At 42.6% G+C, this 17,320-nt stretch overlaps 1 protein-coding gene across 2 annotated transcripts in view; it reads right to left on the bottom strand.

Annotated features, from left to right (window-relative positions):
* AKT3 (AKT serine/threonine kinase 3) overlaps positions 1-17,320 on the bottom strand; it is a 107,093-nt gene that overhangs the window by 9,634 nt on the left and 80,139 nt on the right. The gene's annotated exons all lie outside the window — the stretch shown is intronic.

A 17,320-nucleotide genomic window follows, 5' to 3' on the forward strand; every position in this document is an offset into this window, starting at 1 on the left:
GTGTGACTGGAATCTCTTTACAAACTTCAGAAGCTGCTCATTGCTTACATGACAGTGTGATGGTTTAAAGCAAAGGATTTTTGCACCTCTCTCAAGTGGTTAAAGATGATCTGAAATGCATTTCTTTTCTCTTTTTAAAGAGATACAAAAAACTGACTTCCCCAATCTTTAGCAGATTAGATAAACAAGTCTAGGCATAAATTGGTTTTAAGATGTATTTTTAAATGGGTTCTTCCTCCATTTATCTGCAAAGTCTTACATTCAGGTTCCAAGGTTTCAGAGTTTTCATTGCTACTATGGAAGGCAATCTATCACAACATAAAGGCAGCAGCTCCCTGTCCTGCTTTTGGTATTAGTCTTACAATCCACTTTTGAAGGAGAAACAAACTCAACATTTACAAATGGATACATTTTTAATTTGGAGCCTCAACCTATACTGTGTTAATGATCTGGGATCTGTATGCCATCTTTTAAATGTATTCAATTTCTAAAAGGCATCTCTGTTCAACTTAAAATATACGAAGTTCCAAATAATGTTATTTAATATAATCAGAGACATAGGATAGTAGCTGCATATTCTCAACTCAAACTAAAATCTGAAGTTAGTTTCAGTGTCTTTCCTATATCAGAGGCCAAATCCTGGTCCCACTGAAGCCAATCGATTTACACTCTGAGGCCAGGACTCTCTCACCTTGACTTTGAAACATTATCACCAAACAATTCACTTGTCAATTTACTCCACAACACAAAGAACAAAACTACAATGTAACACTATAGCAAAAATATTGGCAAACTATTCTACACAGATCTCTAAGCAGTACAGATGTTGGAGGAAAAACTAAACCTTCACACTTAATCAATGGACACTATATAATCCTAGCATATCTATACTGTGTAACCAGAATGATAATGTAACTATGTTCTAAGTAACTAGCCATGTTGGGAACTGTTTTTGAAGAGCATGCTGTCCCGATTAGATCTCTAACTGCCAACGCTTCACCTTTAGTTCTAAACACCTCTATACTCTTTTCTGGAAAGGAGGGAATTATTCAGACTGTGGTAAAATCCATGAATAGTGCATTAAAAAAAAAAAAACCCACAAAACCAACCACACACACAAGTGAATTCCAACTGTTTTCAAATCCAACTCTTGAAAATTCTATCCAGATATTTTCATGTTTTCATTCACCCAAAGAATGTTTTAACTGACTGCTGTTAACCTGAAAGTTGTGCTAGTAAGAGGAAAATATCTAGAATACACTGTGTAAACACCACAAAGACACAAAAGGATAACAGAATGTCACACAGACATTTTTAGTAATTGGGACAGATTCTGCTGTCAGTTATATCTGTGTAATTCCATTAATCCTTTGACACAAATTTCTAATTGGATGGTCTATCTGTTTCTTTAAGCATGTTTTTCCTGCTCTTGGTTACATACCTGTATCTATAATTTGACCAAAATTTTCACCCAAAATCTATGGGTGGCATTGACGAAGGGGCTTAGGAGTTGTAGCGCTGAGCATCAGTGTCTAACTTTTACACACCTAGAAAATCCAGGAACCATTCTGGGATCCACAAAGCCAAATCAACCACCTCGGCTCCCTGCACAACGAATGGGGAGAGAGAGGTGCCAAAAAAATATGATTCACGAAAGCCAGCACGCTAGGCAGGGAGCTGCCTAAGATAGCCAGTGGGAGTTTCCAACCAGAGGGGTGTATGCTAAGCCCTACTCCCTCTCTCAGAGATAGGCGCCGATGTCCAGGCTGCAGAGTGGCATTTATCTCCAAAAAATGGGTACCTGCCTCCTGTAGTTAGAGAGAGTAGGCACGTAAAGTGTTTCTTGTGGGAATGAGTTCGGCACCTAACTCACATGGTGGTGTTAGTGCCCATCCTATAACTTTTAGCCCAGTGGTTAGAGCACTCACCTTGGAGGTTGAAGACCCAGATTCAATTCCCTCCTTTCTGCCAAAGAGGGAGAAAGAATTTTTACAGAGGTCTCCCACCTCTCAGAAGGGTACCCTAACAACTGGACTGCCCCACTCTCTCTCTGGTCCAATGACTGTCTCACTGTGGATACTTAGTCACTGGGCTGGAGAGAGAGTAGGAATGACTCTGTAGTCCAGTGGTTAAGGCCTGAATCCATGTCCAGTCCTCCGTTCCAATCACTCTTTCATTATTTAGCCACATTGGAATCGCTTCAAAAGGAGAGAGGCTGAGGGAGCCCCACATCAGAATATCCCATAGCTCAGTGGTTAGAGCACCCTCCTAAGAGGCGAGGGACCCCTGTTCAAATTCTTTGTCCCCCCCCTCTGGCAGAGAAGGGGGAATTGAACCTGGGTCTCCCACATCCCAGGTGAGTGTTCTAATCAGTAGGCTAAAAGTTATAAGGTGGGTACCACTACAAGTGGAACCTGAACTAATAAGTATCCTTTGAGCATACCTACTGAACCAGACCTCTAAGAGGCTGCAGGTGGTTGAACACCTATCTTCTTTCTCCTGGTTTGTGAATCGCTCTGAGGCTTAGGCAGGAGACAGGCATTCAGATGCCTAGAGTGAAGTAGCAGCACACATGCCCAGGAGCAGAAACAAAGGTGCCTACAGGGTATGGCAGGTGTTTTGTGGATTGCAATGGAGCCAAAACTGGGATTTAGGTGCCTATGTCTGAGGTTTAGGCACTTAAGTACTTTAGTGGATCCCACCCTATGTGACTAAAACATTTTTTCACCTACATATACTACTTACAATGGTGCTATGAAAATTATAATTTTACAAAAATGTGTGATTTTCATTTAACTTTATTTGATCGAAAAATATTATACCACAACAACAAAAGATTTTTAAATTAATACACTTAGTCATCTTATTATTACCTATTTAAAAGCTAAATACAGATCTAAACTTGGAGTCAGAAAGAGAATTTATCCCTCAAATATAAACTAATCTACATACAACTTAAAAGGAAGTTGTTCATTTTTTCAACCACAATATTCACATCCCTATATTTACAAAAACACACACATTTCCCAGCATTCTCCCCACCACCCCCCATTTAATTCTGCAACACAGCCAGTCTCAGACAGAGGGACAAACTAATATGGACTTGCTGATACAAAGAAGTTCCCAAGCAATGTGCCCACCTATAAAATGGTCATAAGATTCCAGAACAAGTTGTACCTGTAAAACATTCCAGGTTTTTGGTCTTTTCATGTTAAACTTTTCAACAATTCAGAGAGCAGGCCACCCATCATGGTTTGAAATCAAATGATCTGCTCCAGCCGCAATTCAACAGCCATCACTATATTATCATTTTCCAAGCATCTGTTATGGTTTTCCACAAATTATATAAGCAACTTAGGTAGTACCAAATATACAGCAGACTGCACCCTATTTCGCAATCCCAGTACTTATCTCCAGTAGAACAGAGTGCTCAACTCATGGGAAAAAATCATTCAAGTTATGACCTTTATGAGGGGGATGTTATCCTGATCTCAGCTGGGGATGGCAGAGATGACAACATAGGAACATTTCTTATCTCTAAATACTGTAGCCACATAGTAATTGTTAGTGAGCAACAAAATAACAAAGAGGCAGGAAATGATCACAGAAAGTAATAAAAATAAAGAGCAATACACAGCTCTTTAGTAAAATATATCAACCTACAGATCCTTCTATAAAATTTGACTACATCAGCAAGTGACTATGGGTCTGAACCAAAGCCCACTGAAGTCAGTAGCTCAAATGAAATATTCTCATTGACTTCAATGGGATCTGAATCAGGCCCCATGCAGACTTCATCTGTCTAAATGAGTGATGGTTCTTGGAATACTTTGAAAATTTGCTTGTTGGTTACAAAAGCAGAGTGTTGCATGCATCTTACGGCGCAGAAAGGTAAGAACAACAATAAACAGATGTCTTAAATACTTTTAAATATTATCAATTATAGAGATGTTTCACAATAGAAAGGGAGTGGTGTCATCTAATCCCATCCGAAGGGGAAAAAACACTATTTTACATTAAGTAGTTAGGTGTGTCTCAGTAACATCCAGTGACTCAGTCGATGAAACTAGAAATTATGTCAATATTCCAGACAGTTGGGAAAATAAAACAAGAAAAACACACAAAACTCCAGGCTGCAACCAGAAGGGAAAAACTTGATATAAAATACTTTGTTGATGTTTTTGGATTCATTCTGATTACACAACCTTACACATTTGCCTTTCGCGATCAAGATATTCCACAGCAATTTACAATGCAATAGGAGATGCTCGTAATGCAGAGACTGTGTAGAAAAACATGGCAGCCCCATCACCTTGTGTGTGTGTATAATATCTATATATTCACATACATCAATACAAAAAAAGCTACCAAAAAGAGAAAATGGGACCTAAGATTGAGATATACAAATACATGTGACACACAGTGCACAGGAATGTCTCTCCATTCCTTTCATATTTTTTCCACTAGCAGTATCATTTAGGTAATCATGACTATAAGTATAAATACATTTATGCTTCAGTCATGATTGTATAAAATCATGTACCAGTCCTTTTGATCTATTCAGCCTATTCATGCACACACAACTGTGCCTCAATTCTTTTTTCAAAACACCAAATCAACGTCTTGATCTGCCATCCCATGCACACCTCATAAAAATCTTCCCTTGACCGTTGTAAACAAAATGTTGTGGCTATTTTCAAATCATATCACCCAATTTTAGAGGAAGAACCTCTACAAAAAATGTACCGGCTTCTGTAGAATTCTTGTCAAGAAATGAGGAACCGGCACGTGGAGCTTCGGCGCCACCTCCAGAAGAAAATGAGAGAAATGCAGTAAGAAATCCTTTCCTAACAACCCTTCCCATAACGCGGAAGCATAAAAAAATGGTATAAATCATTTACATGAATGTAGACACAGAGGGATATTGTATTATGACTGCACATTTATGGGATTAGAGGCATACTCATTTGCTTGAAACCGACTTTGTAAGTGATGTCACCAGTGCTCAAATTGGACCAGGTCACACCACAGAGTCTTCGTACTTTTTTGAGGCTGCCATCTTGTTCTTTAGAATCTACACTTTCATTTAAAAACAAAAAAGTAAGTCTCCAGTGCTTACAGATGTTAAGAAATCCTTAAACATATGAACCAAGCATAACTGCTGCAGAGATGTCTATCTGAGTTTGTAGAAAGCCTGAAACAACAAATCCAGGAGATGTGAACTGCCCCATTCATCTCAAATGGGTTTTAGCTCAGAAGCTCAATCATGAGGACATAAATGTCCACACTGTTAACTATTACACTCCTGATTACAGCATTTAAGAAAGGACAATCATATTATGAAGATTTCCATAGTCTACTGTGAGTAACATTTCAATTTGGTGCCACAAATGGTGCTTGGGTGATCCCACCACATCTTGCCCCACCCTTCTGACCTGTGAAACCAAAAGTCTGGAGGGAAGGAGCTGAGCACAACAAGGGACCCAAGCCTACATCTGAACCAGCAGCTATGGTAGGAACTAACGAGCCAGGTGGCCTTGTCCAGTGGTTGCTGCTCCTCCCTCTGCTCCAGGCTCCCTCAGGCTTAGGCAGACAACACAGCACCAGTTACACTGAGATGACATGTTTCAGCCCTTTCTTCATAACCTAGGAAGACTGGAAATACTTTTTTTAAATTAAAGTTTAGAGTGTGACTTCACCACATGTCTCTGGCAACCAATGTCCAAGGCATGTGTCTATTGTGCCTATGCCTTAATGCAATCCCAGACCATGTGTTCCTTTACCCCACATAGAGGGAATCACACCTGGAGAGCCCAGGAGAACCTGCAAGATCAAATTTTGAACATCTGCACAATCCTTTGTGAATTACATCTCCTTTTGGCATTCAAAGTAGGTGAAACTTGGGACAGTACCACCCCTTTTTTCCCCTCTCAGCTCAAGATCTGGATGCTACCCATCATTCATGAACAATAAGGGCAAATAGAGTATCTCACTGTGTGCAATTATATAAAGAGATTTTATACCACTCTGAGGCTTTTCATGCTTTCTAGATAATGTATTTCCACTGCACAAGTAGTTCAACATAGTAGAAAATATTCCATATAATCCAAAGGTTAATCAATCAAATGACAATCATTATGTCTTGGAAACTCCTAACCACCATTTTAGTTGCTTACAAATGGCTGAAAATATTACAGAGTAGCTGTACTGCACTAACGCTGAAACTACTGAACTAAAAAAACGAAGAAGCATTAAGACCCTGATCATGTACTTATGTATGTGTTTATATCTAAGCATAAGAGTAATTCCACTGAAACCAATGGGACTCTACAGATGCTTAAAGTTAAGCAAATACATATTGTTTGCAGGATCAGAGCCAAAACAATTTTCATTTCATACCAATGAAAAATATGATAATACAACACTAATGGTTAAATATGTCATTTACCTGAGTAATTCCCAGTGAAGGGTGACTAGCCACACCTCTTAATTCTTTAACACTTCTTCTCAATGTATTATCCAACTGAAATAAATTATGGCCAAAATGTCAAACCTGGACGACTGAAATTTGGCTCCTAAATCCATATTCAGGCACCTAAATAAAAGTTTAGCCTGAATAGCCATGTATTTAGATGCCTACATGCAGATTTAGGAGTCAAACTTCAATAAACAGAGGGCAGCGCCTCAGCTGATATAAACTCCAATGGAGTGAAGACAATTTATACCAGCTCAATTTATACCCCAAATTTGAAAATGCTGACCAATATTCATAACATACTGTTTGGGGTTAAATCATGGATACATGTTTCTACAGCTATATTGACAACTACAAACACACACAGAGATTTTCATTATCTCTATCGTGGTTGTTCTGCAGACCTTCCAAGAGCATCATATAAATATAATAAGAAACTGAACAATGAAAAACAATATCCGTGTTCATTCATTACGGATGACCATTTATAACCTACTCATAATTACATTTCAGTATGACACTGGTTTTTCCCAATTCCTGACAACAAAATTACTGTACACTCTTGCTCTTTACATATTGATATGAATTACAACACGGGAAGTATAATTTTCACTTTGACCACAGTGTGTATGTTTTAAAAGTATACAATATAACACATAACTTTAAAACATACACCCCATTTCAGCTCACTAGAAATGTCATCATATGTTGTACCTTAAAACCTACCATCTAGTTTACTATACACGGAGTCTTAATACAAGTCAAAGAATGTGTCAATTTTAAGGTTCTTTCTAGTTATAAAAGCCAAGTCTTGGGATATTATTGTAATTAACATTTTAATGCCCCGAAATCACATGTTGGGCCATCCTATCAAATTTTACTGGAGATCTAGATCATTGATCCTTTAAAATGGCTACTTTGCAGCATTCAACAGAATAAATCACATACTGATAATAAATTTAGGTGTGATTTCAGGAGACTGATTTGTAAATTAGTTAAAGCAGACAGAGAAAATCCTAAATCAATTGTGTAAAGAAAATGGGGAGAGCATACCACTAGACATTCACTCTCATTCAATCACAAGTGTGCTCACCCACAACTTTTGATAATATTTCTCAGAACTCACATATGTAGTTGCCATTTACAAAACGGTTTGGACTAACTGATCAATGAAGATTCCAAACAGTTTAGGTATGTGATGTTCTCACACAGATTGGAACTCATTAGCCAAATCACTGTACATAGCAATACACCAATACATTTTAAAAGGGACACTGTCAACGTTGGTAGTCCCAAAATCTGACTTACCTTTTTGATGTTTTTCCTTACATATGTCTGCAAAGACTGTGTAGTTCTCTTGTGTTCTTTCCAAAACAATTTTTTCAATGCTCCTTTAAAAAGTAAATAAATGCTAACAGCTCAATACCTATCTGAGCAAACTTTCAATAACAAAACAGTGTATGAATACAATGGAGGGAAAGTGTTTTGGTAAAGAACAAGATTTCACCTTAAAGTTTCCAATGGATTATCATAGTGATATTTTAACATTTTGAAAAATATATTGTCAGTGTGTCCTTTAAAATGTTGGTTTTCCTTTACTGACCATAAAGCTTTTGTTTTGTTTTTTTAAACTGTTGATATAATGGGCAAAAAGCGATTGGAACCTCCATAACTAATTAAAACCATAAGAATCCAAAATGCTTTTTGTGGTTTCTTTATGTCATGTAAATTCAGTCAGCTGGCATTATTTTGCTAATAAGTAGGTTTTGTGCATATAATTTAAATACCATTGGAAATCCAATGAAAAGATCAGACTGTTAACAATTTTCTGATCCTTTTACTACTTTGCACAGAAGCAACAAAAAAGAGAATTGAGAAGATCTATTTTGCAATGTTTATGATGATGTTGCAGGCAATTACACTGAAGTATGACTCTCAAACAGGAATTGCCTAAAGAGAGCTGTGGGAATTCTCCCACTCTAACCTCCCTTCCCTAAACCCTGATTCAGCGAAGCCTTTAAGTATGTATTAAGCAATAAGAGTTCAGCACATGCTTAAGTGCTCTCTTGAATCAGGGGCCCTGGAACAACATTTGACAATTTAAAAATTAATTTTTCTTCTAGCCTAAATAAAAGTATAAATACTCCAAAAATGGTCCTAAAGGAGTCAGAGAAAATTCAACATTCAATTATATCTAAAAAGAAGACTAAGATAAGACTTTGTCAACCTATTCAGTTTCTCAGTCTCATACACAGTTAAAAAAAAAAAATGCAGTAATCAACTCTATCGGGATTGAGATGATCATAGGAAGTGCCTGGCAAGGTCATTCTCTTTCCTTTGCCTTCGAGATTTTTTTCTGCCCAAAAATAGATACATTGGAACAAAATGTATAACTATTATTCAATTTTCATTTCAGAACGAGGACTTTCTCTGCTCTTGCCTACTTTACAGCACATTATTATTATTCAGTTAATGTCAACAAACTGATCCAATTAGACAGCAGTATCAGACAGCCAATCATTCATTTGCATCTGTTGGTCAGCCAGAGCTACTAACTGTGGCAAACAAGGTAGTGTCCTATTGTCATAAAACATTTATAAACTTTAGGTTTTAGGTTAAATAATCTTGTTTCTAGTAACAATAGGTTGAAGTTGGGTGAACAAAAAGAGATGCACATTTTTCTAATAAAAATGGCAAGTTAGCTGCACGAGAATGTAGTGCACACATATACAAAAGCACATGCCTTTTTGTTTTCCACTAGCCCAAAAATGAGGAAGCGGTCATACATTTAGGATAAGTCCTTCCAGTACAACCAGTAAGAGAGTGCTGCAGTAAAACAAACACATTTTATATGCTTAGGATTCTGTTTTTCCCCTGGCATCATCGTGCCTAACACATCCATCACATGCAGGTATTGTAACTAAGGCCTGGTCTACACTAGGAGTTTATGTCGAATTTAGCAGCGTTACATCGAATTAACCCTGCACGAAGCTATTTAGTTCGACAGAGGTCTCTTAAATTCGACTTCTGTACTCCTCCCCAACGAGGGGAGTAGCGCTAAATTCGACATGGCCATGTCGAATTAGGCTAGGTGTGGATGGAAATCGACGGTAATAGCTCCGGGAGCTATCCCGCAGTGCACCACTCTGTTGACGCTCTGGACAGCAGTCCGAGCTCGGATGCTCTGACCAGCCACACAGGAAAAGCCCCGGGAAAATTTGAATTCCTTTTCCTGTCTGGGCAGTTTGAATCTCATTTCCTGTTTGGACATCGTGGCGAGCTCAGCAGCACTGGCAACGATGCAGAGCTCTCCAGCAGAGATGGCCATGCAATCTCAGAATAGAAAGAGGGCCCCAGCATGGACTGATCGGGAAGTCTTGGATCTGATCACTGTGTGGGGCGATGAGTCCGTGCTTTCCGAGCTGCGATCGAAAAGACGGAATGCAAAGATCTACGAGAAGATCTCTAAAGCCATGGCAGAGAGAGGATACAGCCGGGATGCAACGCAGTGCCGCGTGAAAATCAAGGAGCTGAGACAAGGCTACCAGAAGACCAAACAGGCAAACGGACGCTCCGGATCCCAGCCCCAGACATCCCGTTTCTACGAGGCACTGCATTCCATCCTAGGTGCGGCCGCCACCACTACCCCACCACTGACCGTGGACTCCGAGGATGGGATATTGTCGACGGCCGGTTCCTCGGACATGTTAGCGGACGGGGAAGATGAGGAAGGAGATGAGGAGGACGAGGCAGTCGACAGCGCTTACAACGCTGATTTCCCCGATAGCCAGGATCTCTTCATCACCCTTACAGAGATCCCCTACCAACCGTCCCCAGGCGTTAACCCGGACACAGAATCAGGGGAAGGATCAGTCAGTAAGTGTTTTAAACATGTAAACATTTATTTTTAAGAGAACAGGAATATTAACAATATTAACAATGGGTTTTTCATTATTACTTTGCCCTAGGCGCTTAACGTTTCAGTCCTTGGCAGTGCAACTACTGAAAAAAAAATCTAACAATGTCCGGTTTAGCATGATTGTTTTGCCCTAGGCGCTCTACTGTTTAGTCCCTGCCAGTGCAGCTACAGTAAAATCCGGTCTATATGTCCGGGGATAGAGCAGAAATCCTCCTGGGACATCTCCACGAAGCTCTCCTGGAGGTAGTTGGAAAGCCTTTGCAACAGGTTCCTGGGGAGAGCGGCCTTATTGGGTCCTCCGTGGTAGGAAACGTTTCCGCGCCAGGAGACAATCAAGTACTCGGGTATCATTGCCTTGCAGAGCATGGCGGCATACGGCCCTGGTCTTTGCAGGCTTTCCTGAAGCATCCGTTCTTTTTCCGTCTCTGAAATCCTCATCAGAGTGATGTCGCTCATGGTGACCTGCTTTGAATTAGGTAGGGGAATGTTAGTATTGGGACTGCTTGCCTGTTCCTTTACAGAACTGTAACCGGTGGTTTAGAGCCACGCGGTGGAGGCGGGAGAGGAGCAGCATACAGGGATCTTTCCCTGGGACAGCCGCAAGGGGGTGGAACAGGGGCAGAGTTCATGCTTGCCGGATTGCCGGCAGCAGGGACTGGCATTGCTTTGAACGTGAAAGGAGGCTAGTGCTATTATTAAAGTTTTAAGCAGCCACAAGTCTACGGCTTACCATGTCAGCCTGTTACCCAAATTCCGCTGTCCTGTCCCGCTTGTCTGATCTGCACTGCAAGACCCCAGGCACTGAATGCGAAGGCCGAAAATTCGACCTTGTCCTGAGTGGGCATGTGATAGGTGCTGTGCATGGTCTTGTTCACAGAGAAAGACTATGTTCTTTGTTCAACCAAAAATGTATCTTTCTGAGGAATTCACTCCCTTTTTCCCATCCCACAGCTGCGACTGTCTCCCGAACTACCCTGGCATCACACTCCCAGAGGCTAGCGCAGATTAGGCGTAGGAAGAAGAGGACACAGGAGGACATGTTCTTGGAACTTATGGGCTGCTCCCGAGCCCAGGCAGCCCAGCAGACCCAGTGGAGGGAGAACTTGTCCCAAATGCACCGATCACACATGGAACGGGAGGAGAGGTGGCGGCAGGAAGACCAGCAGGCGACTCAAACGCTGCTTGGACTAATGAGGGAGCAAACGGACACGCTCCGGCGCCTTGTGGATGTTCTGCAGGACCGGAGGCAGGAGGACAGAGCCACGCTGCAGTCTCTCTCTAACCGCCCTCCCCCGCCACAAAGTCCCATACCCCCCTCACCCAAAGCCCCAAGAAGGAGGGGCGGCAGAGTCCGTGAAAACTCTCACTCCACCCCTGCAGACTGCTCAAGTACCAGAAGGCTCTCATTCCCCAAAATTTGATAAGTCCTTTCCTTCCTGCCTCACCCAAGCCCCCGTCCCAGTTTCATCCCCCAGTTTCATGTGTAGTTGCTAATAAAAAATATGTTTCTGTTAATTACTGTTTCCATCATGTTCTTTTACAGGAGAGTCTGTTTGAAGGGGGGGAAGGGGGTTGGTAATTGGACAGGACAGTCACCTTTACCAGGGTACAGACGCGGGGGCAGGTTCAGCAGCAGGGCACACACACATTGCATTCACTAGTTACCCTGGTCAGTCTGGGAGGTGGTATTCATGTTCTGTGTGTGTGTGTGTGGGGGGGGGGGGCCTATGTGACTTTGTGGCGGTGGAAGGCGGTTAGAGATCTTATGCAGCGGTCCTTATCCTGGATCACAGAGCCACGCAGCAGGGGATCTGTAACCGTCCTCCCCCTGCCACAAAGTCACATAGCCCCCACACACAGAGTCCCGAACAGGAGGGGTGGCAGGTTCCGTTGAAACAACCAGTCCACCAGTGCGGAGCCTGTCATTCCTGGAGTTTAGAAGCGTCCTTTGCATCACTACACTACACCCTCTCCCCACCACAGTCTGCATCCCAGGTTCAACACTTTACCGCGAAAACAGTAATAAAGAAAACGGTGTTCATTAACAAATTTCAAGTGATTTTATTTTTAAACGTGTGTTGGAAGGGGGGGAACGGGGTGAACGCGGTATGTAACTGGAGAGGATAGTGAACATTTACTGGGTAAAGAAACGGGGGCAGGTTCAGCTTCTCTGTAAACAAACTTAATAGTCACAGGTTACCCTGCTCACTCAGGAACCTAGCTTTCAAAGCCTCCCGGACGCACAGTGCGTCCCGCTGGGCTCTTCTAATCGCCCGGCTGTCTGGCTGGGCGTAATCAGCAGCCAGGCTATTTGCCTCAACCTCCCAGCCCGCCATAAAGGTCTCCCCCTTGCTCTCACACAGATTGTGGAGCACACAGCAAGCTGCAATAACAATGGGGATATTGGTTTCGCTGAGATCAGAGCGAGTCAGTAAGCTTCTCCATCTCCCCTTGAGACGTCCAAAAGCACACTCCACCACCATTCTGCACTTGCTCAGCCGGTAGTTGAAGAGTTCTTTTTCACTGTCCAGGGCGCCTGTATAGGGCTTCATGAGCCAGGGCATTAGCGGGTAGGCTGGGTCCCCGAGGATGACTATAGGCATCTCCACATCCCCAAGAGTTATTTTGTGGTCCGGGAAGTAAATACCTTCCTGCAGCCGTCTAAACAGACCAGAGTTCCTGAAAACACGAGCGTCATGAACCTTGCCCGGCCATCCGACGTTGATGTTTGTAAAACGTCCCCTATGGTCCACCAGTGCTTGCAGCACCATTGAAAAGTAGCCCTTTCGGTTAATGTACTGGCTGGCCTGGTGGTGCGGTCCCAGGATAGGGACGTGAGTTCCATCTATAGCCCCACCGCAGTTTGGGAATCCCATCGCGGCGAAGCCATCTATGATGACCTCCACGTTTCCCAGGGTCACTACCTTTGAGAGCAGTAGCTCAACGATTGCGTTGGCTACTTGCATCACAACAACCCCCACGGTAGATTTGCCCATGCCAAAGTGGTTCGCGACTGACCGGTAGCTGTCCGGCGTTGCAAGCTTCCAGAGGGCTATGGCCACTCGCTTCTGGTCAGTCAGGGCTGCTCGCATCCGGGTGTCCTTGCGCTTCAGGGCAGGGGACAGCAACTCACAAAGTTCAAGGAAAGTTCCCTTCCGCATGCGAAAGTTTCGCAGCCACTGTGATTCATCCCAGACCTGCAACAGTATGCGGTCCCACCAGTCCGTGCTTGTTTCCCGGGCCCAGAATCGCCGTTCCACAACATCCACATGACCCATTGCCACCATGATGTCCTCGGCGCGGGGTCCCGTGCTTTGTGACAGGTCTGTGCCACTCTCAGACTTCAGGTCCTCACCGCGCTGCCGTAGCCTCCTCACCCGATTTCTCAGCATCTGCCTCTGGGAAAGGTGGACGATAAGGTGCGAGGTGTTGACAACGGCCATAACTGCAGCGATGGTCGCAGCGGGCTCCATGCTCGCAGTGCTGTGGCGTCCGCGCTGTCACTGACCAGTAAAGTGCGCGAACTGATTTCCCGCCGGCGCTTTCAGGGAGGGAGGGCGGGAGTGACTGTTGGATGACGACAGTTACCCAAAACCACCCTCGACACATTTTTTTCCCCCAGAAGGCATTGGGGGCTCGACCCAGAATTCCAATGGGCAGCGGGGACTGCGGGAACTGTGGGATAGCTGCCCACAGTGCACCGCTTCCAATGTCAACGCTTGCCCCGTTAGTGTGGACTCACAAAGTCGAATTACTGTCCTTAGTGTTGACACACACGTTCGACTTTGTAATATCGATTCCACATATTCGATTTAAGTAAAATCGAACTACTCTCATAGTGTAGACATACCCTAAGGGGATCATCTTTTAATTGTTCAGTTAAGCAATTTTCATTTCTCATATCAACAGGTTTAATTTCTCAATGCAGTCATGGAAATGGTAAACAATGATTAGGAGCACTCCTATTTTAAGACCCTACTGAGGGCCCAATCCAACTCCCAGGGGCAGCGGCAGCTAGCACCCACCACAATGGAAATATTGTGGGGTCTGAGCTACGTTTCCACCCTGGCCCCCGCATTTCATTCTTAAGCAAGTTGTTTCATGCACTCAGGCAGGGCGGGAGTGAGACTCAGAGGGGCTGGAGTGGCTGTAGCAGCATCCAAGATCAGGCCTGGGAGCCTCAGCTCCCCTCATTCCCCATGCAGAGCACCACCTCACACTCCCTTTATTACTCCTAACACCTCAATTCCCCCTGCAGAGTACCTACCCTGCTCCCCTTCCTGGCCTTAACACACATGACTTCCCTCACTCTACAAGCAGGGCATCCACCCTGACTTACATAGATACCTGACTTCTTCCCGCTCTCCCCGACTCTCCCCATTTCCCATGCCTAGTTTGGTGCTTCGTACATTTAGGTTTCACTATGCATTTCCACCCACCCAATCCCCATTCAAAGCAAGCTTCCACTGCCTCTGAAACAAAACACTTGCAGTGATTTCAATGGGTGCAGGATCAGATCCTGATTGAGAAGCACTGTCTCATTGACTTGCAAGGAACTGAAGCACATGCTTAAAGTTAAGTACATGCACAACTGCGTGTCTGGATCAGGGCCAGAGTGCTCAGCGCCATGCAGAATCAAGTCCATTGTCCTTAAATTTGATTTTTCTTTTTTCTTGTTTAGTTGAGGAAGACCCTTGAAGTTAGTTTGGCACCATTTTCCCCTTGTTTCCCACTCAGAGCGCCCCTGTATTTATACCTTTAAATAGTTTGCAACACAAATACTTTTAACTTAAACGTTAAAAAAAACAATTCCTTTGAGGGTCCCCCATATTACATTTTCTCTGGCACATTTTTAACTATACTCTTGCAGGGGCAACCAAAATTTCCTTTAGAAGTGAAGGAGATTTTGTCTTAAATACCTGAGCACATTACATCACTTGATAAATTTATTTGTTCTAATTATCATTCTAAAGGTTCTTGCAATATTATGGCTGACTGACAGTAACATCATGGTTAAGGTTCTGTCAGATAACATTTAGGTTTAGATATTCTTGTGGCAGCAAATAACTTGCAATCCATATTTGTGGAAATATGAATTTGTAACATAAAAATGGTAAACAACAAACCAAAACTGCCAAGCCATCACAAAGTAGGGGGAAAAGAGCTCTATATTATAGTAACCCATGAAAAGAGACATAGCAAGATACAGTACAGTGTTAGTCTTAATATCACTCAGGTTTCTTGTTCAGGTTTTCTTGTTTGCCAAAGAAATACCACACCAATCACAAATTCGAGTTTTCAAATCCTCACATACCAACAAGTGAAAAATATGTCACAGCAGCACAATCACCACCCTGCACTTAAGCAGTTTGTCTGAGTTGTCTGGCTGGCCGGGAGAAGAAGGCAATGCTTTCTGGCTTGGGGGAGGAGGGAAGACGTAAATCTGCTGGAAAGAGCAGTCAGCGTGGTAAATGACTCACCACATAGGAATGTGGGGTTTAAACGGTCAGTTGGGCCTGGCCTCTCTCTCTTTACTCAGAATACGCCTCCTTGTGGCGGATGTTCAGTGCAGGTACTCCATAAATTAAGGCTCAAAAGAACAAAAAAAATGGCTTGGAAAAGGAATTAAGGAGAGGTGCTTGGTAATTGAGCAAGCCGGGGGCAGTTGGGGCTCCTATGCCTGGTACAGCATGGAGCCAACCCCCCCATCATTACAGTCCACCTTAACCCCCTCCTACGAGGGGGCGTGGTCGGTAAGGTTCCAGCAAGGGAATTGGAGGGACCTGGATAAATAGGGGGGAGCTGTGGAAGACCCCTCCCCCCCGGAATTGGCTGGAATTGGTAAGGTCCCGGCAGTAAATCTGCTGGAGGGACATACATTTTGCACCTGCACTGTACACATTTTTATCCGCCGGGTTAGTCCCAGACATCTGTCAATAATAAAATTGCGGCCTGATTAAACCTATATCTAATGTCTCCTGTCATTCTTTCGGCATAGCCAGACAAACATGTTCTGTCCCTGCATGTGTTTTTGATCCTCCCTTAATTTGAGCAAAAACAAATAGGAAAGACAATGTAACTTATAAAAGATATGACTTATTTGGCACGTAGATCAGTAGGCAGGGATGCCAAATGATCCTGTCAGAATACCGGAGACCTATAACAATACATAAGTTACCTCAAATACTACAAAAATGTCTGAATCTACACAGTCAGTTTATAAAACAGCTTAAATCAAACTCAGTTTCACTTCTAGAGGGAAAATAAACTAACCATCTTCTTTCTAGAAATCACCTGAGAAATGTCCAGGATCACAGTAACAGGCATAGAATTATACAAAGTGAGCCAAATTAACTCACTAGAGTAAACATGCGCAATGTCACTGACGTTAATGGGGTTGTACCACTTACATCATGAGTGATTTTGGCTCAGTATTTTAATACCACACTAGTTTTGTTAGATTCTCTTTTACAACCCATCTCAAAGAAAGGCTTCTGCTGGGTACAAAGACATCAGAAAATGCCTACTTGCTGTGTATCCTTTTCAAGAAGGAGTCAGTATTTAAATGATGACAGTCTTTTTCAAATAAAAAACAGATACAATTTTTTAAAAAATTCATAATTATAATGGTCCAATTTTGAATACAGTTTCTGTTAACAACATAATATGGTCCTAAAAAAGGAAACAACGATACAGAATATAACTACTGACTCCACATAAATATGTATAATTAAATAATACTTCTTTGCCGGTGTATGGAGTTGAAAGAAAATGAGAGTCAATTCAGAAACACAGTGTTCACACTTTCTCACGCATCATCACTGACTTTTTTTTCCTCTTCGTTTTTTGGTTAAAGTTATAGGCCAAAAGAAGGGGGGAAGGGGGGGACTTAAACATTTAAACAATTAAAGGAAAATCTTAAGTGA

This window comes from Emys orbicularis, chromosome 3 (assembly GCF_028017835.1).
Source record: "Emys orbicularis isolate rEmyOrb1 chromosome 3, rEmyOrb1.hap1, whole genome shotgun sequence".
In the NCBI taxonomy this organism is placed as follows: domain Eukaryota; kingdom Metazoa; phylum Chordata; order Testudines; family Emydidae; genus Emys; species Emys orbicularis.